Source organism: Strongylocentrotus purpuratus, unplaced genomic scaffold, assembly GCF_000002235.5.
Source record: "Strongylocentrotus purpuratus isolate Spur 01 unplaced genomic scaffold, Spur_5.0 spur5_contig_838, whole genome shotgun sequence".
NCBI classification, from domain to species: Eukaryota; Metazoa; Echinodermata; class Echinoidea; order Camarodonta; family Strongylocentrotidae; genus Strongylocentrotus; species Strongylocentrotus purpuratus.
Window position 1 is genome coordinate 1,198,347 of NW_022145544.1, and position 13,116 is coordinate 1,211,462.

The 13,116-nt window shown below is 37.0% G+C and overlaps 5 non-coding genes across 5 annotated transcripts; 1 reads left to right on the forward strand and 4 right to left on the reverse strand.

Annotated features, from left to right (window-relative positions):
- Positions 1 to 570: 570 nt before the first annotated feature.
- TRNAG-GCC lies at positions 571 to 641 on the forward strand. The gene has a single exon. It is a non-coding gene; the product is annotated as a tRNA-Gly (tRNA).
- Positions 642 to 979: 338 nt separating this feature from the next.
- Positions 980 to 1,050, reverse strand: TRNAG-GCC. The gene has a single exon. It is a non-coding gene; the product is annotated as a tRNA-Gly (tRNA).
- Positions 1,051 to 1,309: 259 nt separating this feature from the next.
- Positions 1,310 to 1,380, reverse strand: TRNAG-GCC. The gene has a single exon. It is a non-coding gene; the product is annotated as a tRNA-Gly (tRNA).
- A 2,041-nt stretch (positions 1,381 to 3,421) lies between these two features.
- Positions 3,422 to 3,492, reverse strand: TRNAG-GCC. Its single transcript has one exon. It is a non-coding gene; the product is annotated as a tRNA-Gly (tRNA).
- Positions 3,493 to 5,098: 1,606 nt separating this feature from the next.
- On the reverse strand, positions 5,099 to 5,169 carry TRNAG-GCC. Its single transcript has one exon. It is a non-coding gene; the product is annotated as a tRNA-Gly (tRNA).
- Between the last annotated feature and the right edge of the window lie 7,947 nt (positions 5,170 to 13,116).

A 13,116-nucleotide genomic window follows, 5' to 3' on the forward strand; every position in this document is an offset into this window, starting at 1 on the left:
ATCATAATGTTTGTATTATCCCGTTATGATTGTTTTTAATAGGTGAAAATAAGTAATAATTGAATGCTAGTCTGTCTTCTCTGAATCCACTAAGACTTGGTGAGTCAGCTGTGAGTATGAGTCAGCAGTGGGTCCATTTCCCTGTTCCGATGACATAAATTCCGCTGTTTGTTACTTAGCACCAGGTATCAGGATATTCATATGTCCGTAAATAATTGTTTAATTTGAACATGCATTGGCTACATTGTCTGTTAAGTTGACTTGTTAATCTGACTTGATAATTGCAATTCAAATTGAAGTAACATTAAGTGACAATTTCTTTAATCAATTTAGACAGCTAATTAGCTCAGTTTATATTAGGACCTGACAGATTCAATGTTATCACTAGACTTGAAGTAATTTCAAAGCAGGGTCCCTAGTCTTTGTATAAATGATTAGAGATTGTATGTTCAAAATAAAATGTCGAATAAATTAAAGCACACGTTCTTTTAAAACTATATGATTTCGTTTTCTTAAACAACTTTATGATCTGAAGGCAAGAATCTAACCTCATCGATGATGAATGTGAGCGCATCGGTGGTTCAGTGGTAGAATTCTCGCCTGCCACGCGGGTGACCCGGGTTCGATTCCCGGCCGATGCAATTTCCTTTTGTTTTTAAATGTACATACAAAGTAATTGTAATTGACAAAGCACATCGAAATAATTTACTGGATATCCTGCGGTAAACATAATAAACACAGTTAAAGTATTGTCGAAGTAAAAATATATTTCTGCTTTTGTAGCACTATATCTCATTTGCAGCCCAACAAAGGTTAAATTCCAACGGCATTTGAAAGATTTAGGACTAATTTAGGACTTCCCTCGAAATGAAAGGGCTTGAAAATGTCTGGAAGTGGGAAAATAACAACCATTTTTTTAATGTATTATCTTGATGTTTTTTGTTTTTGTTATTTGGTACATTTAAAAACAAAAGGTACTTGCATCGGCCGGGAATCGAACCCGGGTCACCCGCGTGGCAGGCGAGAATTCTACCACTGAACCACCGATGCGCTCACGAACAAACCTGATGAAGTTAGATTCTTTTGTCCAGATCATAATGTTGTTTAAAGGTATTATGTCTCGTTTGCAGGCCAAAAAAACGAAAAGGTTAAATTCCAACTGCATTTGAAAGATAATACTAATTTAGAAGTTCCCTCAAAACGAAAGGGCTTGAAAATGTCTTTAAGTGGGAAAATATAATTCGATATTATATCTTGATGTGTTTTGTTAATTAATTCTTTGTGTGTACGTTTAAAAACAAAAGGAAATTGCATCGGCCGGGAATCGAACCCGGGTCACCCGCGTGGCAGGCGAGAATTCTACCACTGAACCACCGATGCGCTCACGATCAATATTGATGAGGTTAGATTCTTGGCTCCAGATCATAATGTTGTTTAAAAGTACTATGTCTCATTTGCATGCCAACAAATAAAAAGGTTTAATTCCAACGGCATTTGAAAGACAATAATATCTTAGGATTTTCCTCAAAACGAAAGGCTTGAACGTGGCTTTTAGTGAGATTTAACGACCATTAGCTGTCAAATCGACTTTAGTGATTGCAATCACTTAAGTAATAGTCTGATTTTCAGTGTTTGACTGTGAAGTCTAGAAAGTAAATGAGTTTCCTTGCCTAATTCAAATATTAGGACACTGCTAAGATAGGATAGGACATACGTGACATATTCATAATTCCTGAAAAGTTCTACAGAATTTGATGTTGGCTTCAAATGGAACAGAGTAGGCCTACTTTTAATAATAAAACACAAAGCCCCTTACTGAACAGGTTTTGACGGGAGTTGAGGTAGTTTGGGACTAATTTTTCCAGTCTGTTATTGTGGTATGGGCCAATATGACATTACTTCATTATATCCTTGTCGACACATCTTTAGAACTTCTTGAGTAGGTGGGTCGGTCTGTAAATATATATATATATTTTGTAAATTGTTTATTTTTTTAATATTTATTTGTTTGTTGTTGTTGTTGTTTTTGTTTGTTTGTTGTTTTGTTTTGTTTTGTTTGTTTGTTTGTTTGTTGTTGTTTTTTTTTTTGGGGGGGGGGGGGTTGGCCAATTTATTAAATAGTTTTCCGTGACACCCCTCCCTAAGTCTACTGCCCACTAGACCGAAAATGTCTGTATTTTGGGTCTGCTAGCCACTTTCCGGAGGGTTCATCAAACCAACGGTCCTCTAGAACGACAGCCGACAAAAAATTATTCATTTTGTCGGTCTCTTAGGCTGTCGGCCAACTGCATGGGAACCCTCCTCGATCCTTCCACCTTCCTCCTGGTTGGTCCTGTTGTTCCACTAAACGTGCTCCGGGGGGGGGGGGCATTTGCACCGCGGTCATCATCTTTGACAAACCGAATTCATAACTTTAACTCTGTACCAAATTCATAAATTCAACTCTGAACCAAACACTAATATGAAGTTCCACTCCCAACCTTAACTATAATCCGATCGCAATCTTAACTCTAACCCTATCTAATAAAACCTTACTGCGGAACAGGCGATGTCTACTCCAACACCGCGTTTGGAGCAAGGGAGAAGAGTCTTCTTCGAATGCTGTCATCGTTGAACGAGGCAAGGGGAAATCCCCAACGAGTCTCAGAGTTAGGCAGCAGTGACGCCTCTAAGCCCACTCGGTGACAATACAACGGATATTGGGTAAAGCTTTGCTGAAAGACGCAGAAACAGAGCCCATGGAGCCTTCATACAATATCTCCAAAATGAGCACAAGACTTGAATTTCGAAATAATGTACTTCGTGGTACTGTTTGAGGATTGCTTATAGATAAAATTGAGTTCACAAAGATTCTAAGTCGAACTTAACTCTAAGTTGGACCTAAATATTATGTAGAGCCATTTGTAGCCTTATAATGAAATATATTCAAAAGCAAAAATTCAAGTATTTTGGACTTTTCATAAATTCCTCATCAAGAACATGAAATCTCACATAAAAATAGAAAATATGTATGTTTTGAATCAACATTATATGCCTTTTAAAATAACTTTTACAATTTATTTTCAAGGATGCTAATGGCTTCCCATAATTGTTAGGTCAAACTTAGAGATAAGTTCAACTTAGGATCTCTGTGAAACACCCCTGGTCAATGCGATTGCATTGTGAAGAAACGGAATGGAATCCTCGCTACCCCTCTCCATCTCGTCATGTATAGCAAGTTCCAAATCATTTTCTCTACCGTCTAAGTTCGTCCTCCTTAAACAATCTATCCACTTCTACCTCGGTCTTCCTTTCAACCATATTGTCACATAAGTTTCAGGAAAACAGGTAAAATTAACGATCATTCCAACTAGTTTCATTATCTGGATGTGTTTTGTCAGAATTTTCTTTTCTTTGTTTGTACATTAAAACAAAAAGTACTTGCATCGGCCGGGAATCGAACCCGGGTCACCCGCGTGGCAGGCGAGAATTCTACCACTGAACCACCGATGCGCTTACACGGTAGACGGTATGTTGTTTTTTCACATCATCATCTTGTTAAAAGATGAAGTTGAGTTCTTGTCATGCGATTGCATTGTGAAAGAAACGGTGTGGAATCGATCAGAAAAAGTATTGCTGTGTACTGCAAGGCTCTGGTAAAGTAACAAGCACTTTACACAAAGAGATGTATATGGGACTACACAAACATGTGGCATAAAAATCGGGCCTCATTCTTAAGCTGTTACATGCCATATTTATAATATGAAAGCATTTGAAGAGCCATGCTTCTCAGGGAACATTTTTTCTTTGATGTTCTTTCCCACTTGCATAATAAAAATGATAACGCTCAAAAATGATTTACTGAGCTCAACAGTCTCATTAACGTGACTGCTAAGAAAGCATTCAACCCGGGAATTGATAGCTTTAAGTCCTCTCCGAGGGACTTGGTAATGAGGATTAAAGCCTTACCAAAGGGTACGAGTGCTTTGACTTGGTTTCCTCACGCCAGCATCCAAGTTATGTTGAAAGTAACATGTTTTTTGTGTGGATGCACTAATTTAGAGTTATTTTTTCCAGTTAAGTCATGACAAATTTTAATTTTGATAAACTATCTAAATAAAAATCGTTTATTATGAATGTACAATATTTAGAAAATAGTATCAACTCTTCAAAGTTCATCACAGATTTTGTGAAAAATTGCACGCAATATGATACAAATCATTATATAACCTGGGCAAAAGGCATGGGGAAATCAAGTTTTGGGGGATAAAAGGGGAAATTAATGGGATAAAAAATATATAAAGCAATTGATATATAGTGAGGCAATAACGTCACAAACTGATAACCAAATTGGCAATTTGTGTAGTGATTTTCTAAGTTCCATAGTTGTTCATACTAAACAAGAAAATTGTAACTTCCTTATTAGTTATCCGATTTTACTCAATTTATTTTGCTCTGTTTCTCTTGTTTTTCTGCATCTTTATTAAAAGCAAATTCTTTTGGGAGTAGACTTAGCCTTTAGAACAAAAAGACCTTGCATCGTCCGGGAATCGAACCCGGGTCACCCGCGTGGCAGAAAAGCAGTAGGTTCTTCTTTCCAGATAATACTGTTGTTTAATACCCCTAGATGATGTACAAAGTTCTAAAGATTTGACATCGTGTCTTTTGAGTTGAACGTGGCAAAGCGACGGGTACAGAACATAATATGTTGACAAATAGGCAAAAGTGATACAAGAGATCTTGATAATGTCAAAATTTCTATCTCTTATTTTATATATATATTTGTAATGGTTTCTTTATAAATTACGAAAGTATCGTGCAAAATTACTTAAACCTGTAGGTTTTTATAATGGCACCGTCCTGACAAACTAGACCATAGAACTTAGAACTTATAAAAGAACCTACCCTTTACAAAATTTTGCAAACAAGTGGTCTACGACTTATGTGGGTTACTTGATAATCATGATAATGCTATATAATTAAAAAATTGTCTAAGCATCGACTGTACTTTGACAGTGTATATTCTGTCTTCTACCGTTTATTCAGTAAAGAGTTTCATTATCGGATGTGTTTTTCAGAACTTTATTTTCTTTGTTTGTACATTTAAACAAAAAGTACTTGCATCGGCCGGGAATCGAACCCGGGTCATCTGCGTGGCAGGCGAGAATTCTACCACTGAACCACCGATGCGCTCACGTTCAGAATGGAAGATGATATGTTGTTCTTTTCGATCATTATGTTGTTTAAAAGCACAAACTATCTCAATACGTCTTGATGGTGGTGAGAATGTTTTGACATATGAAATAAATTCCTCACCTAGACTAGTTTGTTTTACACCAAGTGCAATGTAGCGGTTTCAAAATATGGCACTTTGTCCACGATTGCACCACCCCTTTCTCTCGGTTCCGCCCCTCCCAATATCGTTTACATCTCTTCCCCTCTCTCCCCCTCTATCCTCCCTCTTTCGATCTCCTCCCCTCTCTCCTCCCCTTCCCCCGCCCTCTCTTTCCCATTTCTCCCCTCCCCCTCTCTCTCTATATCTCTCTCTTTCTCTATCTTTTCGCTTTCACTTTGTTTCTACTGTTACTAATTAAATCTGGATATACAAAGGATGAAAAGTCCACTCATATCATTTGATCAGGATATTTTTAGAATAGAAGTGATCAAGTTTTCATGTAACACCTATGAATGCTACGACCAAAACTTCAAAAAGGATGATAAGATTATAGTAAAATATATAAAAGAATGTATTGCTTTTAATTGGGCTATAATATCAGGGGCGGATCTAGCTTTTTGCTAAGGGGGGGGGTTTGACCAAAATAATGACGATGCAGAGCATCGTCCACGAGCCGCGTAGCGGCGAGCCGATTTTTTTTGGGGTGTTTATTTGAACCCCGTAAGTGATGTTTTCCTGGCATCTATTAACACAATGGAGACCATAAAAAGTAGTCCATGATAACGTCTTTTTAAATCAAGTAACAGCTTAATACACAGTTATATCCAGCCTTTTTATCATGTGTTTGGTTAAGTTACCAGATGAGTTGAATATCTTCTCACAATATTTGCACTTGAAAGGGTTTCTCTCCAGCGTGCGTTCTTTTTTCTTCTTTTTTTTCTTTCTTTCTTTTTTTTTTTTTTTTTTTTTTTTTTGGGCCGCCCAAGGGGGGGTTTGAACCCCCTAACCCCCCCCCCGTAGATCCGCGCCTGAATATACATGTATATCCATATATTGCCCATAGGAAGAGATTATTTTCATGAACTGTATAAGATTCCCTTTAGCAAACAATGAGACAGTCCTCTCAGTAGTACTTTTTAAAGCTAGGCTTCTTGTAGAAATAACCAGAAGGGTGATCTTCTTACTGTCCCTGTCTTTGTATAGTAAATACAAGATTCTTCTAAAAGAGACCTAGAAAGTCTTATGAGACTAAGTAAAATTTACTTTTTAAAGATGTTTTTACTGAGATAGAAAATCACTACATGACCTAAACGTCGCTTTCTCTCCCATAGCAACGACTTTCGTTTTGTTTTCTTTAAAGAAAAATCAGGCCCAAACACGGTCAAACATTAGTAAAATAAAATTGAGCTACCCGGATACATCTAGTTAAAACGTCAAATTTATTTGCAATTTCATCTTCCATTTTCGGAAACTATAAATCAAAGCTCTCTCTCTCTCTCTTTCTCTCTTTCTCTTTCTCATTTCAAACAGAGAAAAAACGATTGTTCATGGTTCTTAAGATATTATTACATGAATCGTAGAAAGAAAGGAAGCAAATTGTTATCTTATTTAAAGTTGCTTTTGTTTTAGAGATTGATACACCCGAGACAAGATGGTGCGCGTCGAGAACAAGAAGCGACCTTTACCCATTGATCGCAATATCCCTTTCATCATCATCATCATCATCATCTCCGCAGCCTGCGAAGAGGCGGGAGGAAGAGAAAGGGGACTTGTAAGGGTTTGACTGGTCTTCTTTAAATGTCGGTCTGGCGTCTCAAGGGGAACGGCGGAAACGACTTATCATGATCAGAAGGACAGATCATTCAGAGGAATGACAGAGGACAAATTAATTTATCATGTTTATTCAAATAGGAAATGTAGCAAGACACCCATTTTCCAACCCCCAATTACCAAAAAGCAGAATCATCGATCCTTGTTGGAGACGAATCAATTTGTCTATTCTAGATCAGAGTGATACTGGACTGGATGGCCATGGTGGAATTAGGGAAACTTCTTTCACGGCTGCTTGCTTGCATCATGCCGTTTATTTTAGAGATGAAATATTATCTGATTATAGATGCCATGAACAACGTTTTCTATCAAAACCAAAATAGTTTGCAAATACTTGAAAGGTAGAGTGCGTCAGAAAACACGTTCTGAAACCATGCCTGCCATTTTGAGAATATAGAGACTGAATTAAAGTCCACTCATCCTCTAGGATATAAAATGAGATCCTGACATTAGAAACATTTTGTTATAAATATATATATAATCTGATCAAAATCACTGACAATTCATGTAACACCCTTGAGGCATTTTTGTGTATACATATTGAATACAAAATTAAAATAGAGAAAGCTTTGGGGGAAAAGATCTTTTTTTGAAACTGGGTTTCGTATCCAAATTAAAGGTGTGCGGGATGCCATCAATTACCAAAACGGTTTCACTTTTCATGCAAGAGATAAGAATGATATAATTATAACCTCCTCTCCCCCAAAACCCTCTACCGCTACTACATTTTCATTTCACGAAGGAGTGCTCGGATGGAGAGCAGCCATTTTGTAGGTCGTGTCACTCACGTAGGCTGTTGTGTGAGTCTGTTGTCACCTGCACAGTATCGGTATTGAAAAGGTAAATAAACAAATACATAATAAAAGCTAACCTTTCTCAATATCAATTGTGTCTTTTTTGATTCACTTATTTCAAATCTTGTCTTGTCGGAAGAGCTGTCGCCGCCACAGACAGTACAAGCCCCTTCGAGCCTAAAACCCCGGTCCACATCACTCGAAAATTTCAGCTCGCCCCAGGGACGTCTCAAAACTTTTTATCTCGATTTTCCTGAGCTCTACCCTCCATGAAATCGTGTCATTCGATGTAAGAGGCACCTGTTAAGCAAACATGATTGTTAAGAGCATGAGTTATCCCCATTTTACGGATATCATATTCAAGATAATTTCGTTGATAGCTAATTATGATAGGAAACAGTCTAATTATGTGACGTCGTGGGTTCGGAGGTATATAGTTCAGGCTGATGACCTTTTTTCTTATGTGACAAATTGCGTAAACTATCTCACCATGCCCCTTTATCATTTTCTTCCGTCGTTTTTTGTCTCCCTGTATCCTACTTCATGTTCCCTGTTAATGATATTCTTCTTCTCCTTCTTCTTCATCGTCATCCTTTCCTCCTCCTCTTCCTACTTCGTCATCATCATCATCATCATCATCATCATCATCATCATCCTCATCTTTATCTTCCTCCTGTCATATAACTTAATATAATACATTGGAAATGGCAAATATACCCGATCTGAACTTGATATGAACTGACTGTGGACGGGGTACAGACGAGACGAAGTGGACGTATCGAGGACGGTATATGAACGATCTAGGATCGTATTATAGACATTATTTACACATTCTACCCCGACCACAACCCATTTAACGATTTTCTAGAACGGTTCCAGAACGTAGTGGGAACTAGTTTGGTGTGATGGGGCTTATACATAATACTGCTAATTGATGCTCGACCATGTCACGTTGTAACACCTTCCTAATAGTAGGATCAAACTACGGCAATTCCGTTCATAGTACGACAATCAGTCTGTTCGTAGTACGTCCATCTCGTTTTAAGTACGTTGTCACCCCGTCTAATTGCAGGACGGGGAAAATTTTGAACATGCTCAAAGTTCTAGAGCAACCTCCCGTCCAGCCCGTCCGAGTCCGTCCATGACGTTTTTAAAAAGATCGTAAACAGTTGCTACTACGTTCAATTCCGTTCGCACACAGTTTGGGCCCGTTCGGCAACATCTTCAAGAACGTAGTGAGAACTATCGTTCGGTGTGATGGGGGCTTAAGTCGCAGAGCTGTGTGAGCGGGGTATAAGTAAGAACATTTTGAACAACACAAAATCGAATGATTGCTTTTTGAGGATGGCGACTTCTGTACAATTTCCTTATGTTTGTTGACGCTCAAGGCTTTTGCCCTTTAAAGTGTCTAACAAAAATTGACGACAAATCATAAAAGAACAAATTGAATGCCCCTAAGAAATAGAGGAAAAGTACAAAAATGACGCAAAAAGAGGGATTAATAATGTCTGGCTTGAGAAAAAAAGAAATACGAGACACAGACAATAGAAAACATGCATATTTTTGTTTTCCTTTTGTATTTCTTTAACCCCCGTAAACCAGACCGCAAAGATTCTTAAAAATTATGTCTGATATTCTCTTTGAAAAGAAAAATATAACCTTCCTTGAACCTCAAAATGAAGCAATATTACATCGTAATTGTTGACGTACGTCAGAGAGTTTTTTAAGATATACTTTGTCAAGCGATACGTTTTCACTGTCAACCTGAATCTATGTAATTTAATTTGTATATAGAGGATAACAGGTACTTGATTGGAATGCCGTTTGAAGCTATCATTTCCGCACAGTGGATAACAATGGTGATGATGGTGATGATGAAGATGATGATGCCGGTGGCAATTACCTCAAGAGTCAATGTAATCGTTAAGCATATCATGCATTATTACGCCAAAATGTATAACACAACTCATTATTATTATATGAAATGTATTATGTCGGATCGGAGAATGTTGCTCTTGTTTTTTCTCCATGAAAGCCTGCCACTATCACGATGAAAACCTCGTCAACTCAGACATTGACTGGCGCCGTAAGCGCAACGCGCGGAAACATATGCCACATGAGTAGAGAAAGAAGAAGAAGAGAGAAGAAGAAAAAACGACTTGTAATCATGAAGATCAATAATAAATGATACAAATACACAGAGCTTTCGTAAATGGAATATACTGTCTGACGTTGACATACTCAGTGATCCACCCATAAAACGAAGTATACTCTACTCGGCACCACTTTGATTATATGGCATTCTCCAATCAACTATCGACTGTTTGTTGTGTTTTGGTATTATCATTATGAGAGTGCAAGCTAAGAATGAAAAGATTTGCTGAATGGAGTTTCAATAACATAGCATCATGGACTTGGATAGTTCAAACCCTTATGATCTTTTCTTCCAATTTTGGTACCGAGAGCTACCCTCATGATTAAACATGAAGAAATATATTGTTTTTATGATGATTTCCTTTTACCAGTGCGGCTTTTGTTTACTAATGCCGACCGTTTAAAAACAAAAGTTCTCGTCTATTTCTAAAAACGCAAGCATCAAAATTGCCATCATAAATGGAGTCTGATCATAAAAATAAAAATGTTTGTTTCATCGCTTATTGTCCTGTTCATTATCTCGGAGAATCTAGAAATGGCTACTGTTATTGCTGAAGAGCCAACATGTCGCCGATAAAAGCAAAATTACAAAACTTGGACATGTGATCTGTACTCGAGCAACATTCAATTGAATGCGAGACAGACACGCCATTATTCTTATTGTCTGTGCCCAATCTACACCACTCGTCAACAAAGCTATAAAAAAGGGGGTCTTTCTTTGTTTCGACATTGGTCTATGGAGACAGCATTATTACTTTCGAAGAAAAGTTGAAGTGCAATAGCTTTAGAACCAGACATTACATGCGATGATTCAATGTGAAATCACCAATGATTCATGATAAAGATCCGCAGGTCTACTATCAAACACTTTTTAGAGAATATTTGTGTCTACAAAATTTGTAGGCACAAGAAATTGTTTTACTTAGACGCATTTCTTTGGTGAGATTTGCGATGTAGCATGGAAGAAGACAGAAAGTAATCTAGGTATTCAGATTGTTAACTCTGTTCCTGTCGCAGAAACGTTTATTCCAATCAACTACAAAACGATAAATAGCGAAATCCTATGAGGTTAAACAAAAAAACGACAATCAAAAGAAAGAAGCCTTCAAATTTAGCTTAATATTCCCCAAATCCTTATGCTTGTCCTGTGGTTCCACAAAACTATGTTTCGTAAAACACGAGGATTTTAGGGGGAGGGTTAGGAGGGGGGCTGTCACTCATTGCAAATTACATGATTTTGATTTAGCGAATGTATAATGTTTTATCTAAAATGTGACTCAATTTGAAATAACACTTTTCTAAACTGGATCTTGTAAAATGATCTTATTAATCAAAAAGCGGAATTACGTCATTACATTATTTTCTTTTACCAGTTTAGATGGCTGCCCCCATTATTAATTCTTAGATATGGGTTGATGGGCCCCTTCCGGTGGTTTTCTCCTTATTATTTAATGAACAAGTAGACCTGACCACTGTAGACAAGTCATATGATAAACTTAACATGACGTCGTAGACATTCGTCTAGAATTCCGACCACAGCCTTCATGCCAAAACTTATTTCTTAAATGTTATAATGGTACGTTATAATTGATATCCTTAGTATATATTGTTAACGCGCAATATGATACGTTTCATAATGTACTCTATCATGATTGTGTTCGCAATGTAGCTATCGGCAATGCTTATCTTTGCTTTCATTTGTCACCGTTTCGTTATGAGTTGCTCTTCTTGTCAAAGCTTTTGAAAGTAAATATATGGAATACATTTGTGACGTAATGCAATGTTTTTTTTTAGTGAAAGTCAGTTTATAACACATTTCTCTCTACAGGTACCTATCGCAAAAGCCTGGCGATGGCGACCATGCGTTTGAACATTTCACATCTGTCTTTCTCCCATTATTTTAAATATAAATGACAAAAACAAGGAACTCATAGAACGCATCGAGAAACATTTTTCCAGTCGTTTTGATACATTTGTTTCACATCAAATAGTATTATCTATTATACCAAATACATTTAAAACCGTCATGAACATTTCGATTAATTGAATTAAATATATCCTACTTAAATTTCATTCAATCTTTTAAACCTTGTTTCAAGCCGGACCGTCTCTAAAGAAACGAACTATCATAACGTTTGCAAAGCAGGAAGAAATCCTGATTGTTAACATGGTTAGAAAATATTTTAATGAACACGAGGCCGTTCGCACTGCTAGATATTTTGTCTTTCTGAACCATATTTAAGGATACAACGTCTCTCAATTAAAGGCATAATTTGAGATCAAGTTACAATAAGTCTGATTCAAAACGAGACTTAAATGCCTCTTTTAAAATATGGAAAGGGATATTTAGATAAATATTTAAAAAACCCGGAATGGTTATGCGTTTGGAAAGAAACAATCACAGTAAATATTCACCTTTAATAGTAAAGTTTCACCTTAGAATGATATTTCCCAAGAACAATTCATTTGTTGGCAGATTTACGGGCCCAACATTTGAAACGGGTGGAATGACAATTTATAGGACATCCTTAAGAAAAAGATAATCTGCAAGTTGGCATTTAAACTTCCTTTCCACTTTAATGTAGGTCTACAATTGATATTTCAAAGTTACACATTCTAAAATTGAGTTACTTAAATCGCATGAGACGGGATTCATCATGATTTAATACTACGTGAGTGATATTAATTGATAAATGAATTTGCACTCGCATGGGGGAAAGGATATCGTACTATGTTGAGATAGGGGAAGGCACTAGCGTCTATCAAAATGTTATTATTACCGATGCAAAGTGGTCCTTGCACATGCATGCTGTAGTGCATGAACTTGTAATTGCTCAATTTATGGTTGTTCAACAAGCGAACATCGTTTTATATCGGGATGTAACCTTGAGTACATGAGTATTGATCGTGAGGCAGTGCGGATGAAGAGAAGGCGAAAACCTGCCATCAATATTAACAACTGTTACAGAAAGCTTCCCCTGTAAAATAAACGAACCCGTACAATTCAATAGATGAATGCAAAATAAATAGAAGGCAAGCGTGGCAAAATATTTCATGCATTAATAAAATCATAATGCTAATGACACAGCTCCATGCCTGGCGTGAATAGAGCGGGAATTTCTTTGATGTTGGTTGGATTTTTTTTCTTCTTCCTTTGTAGCAATAATTGTTACGAGTTATCAG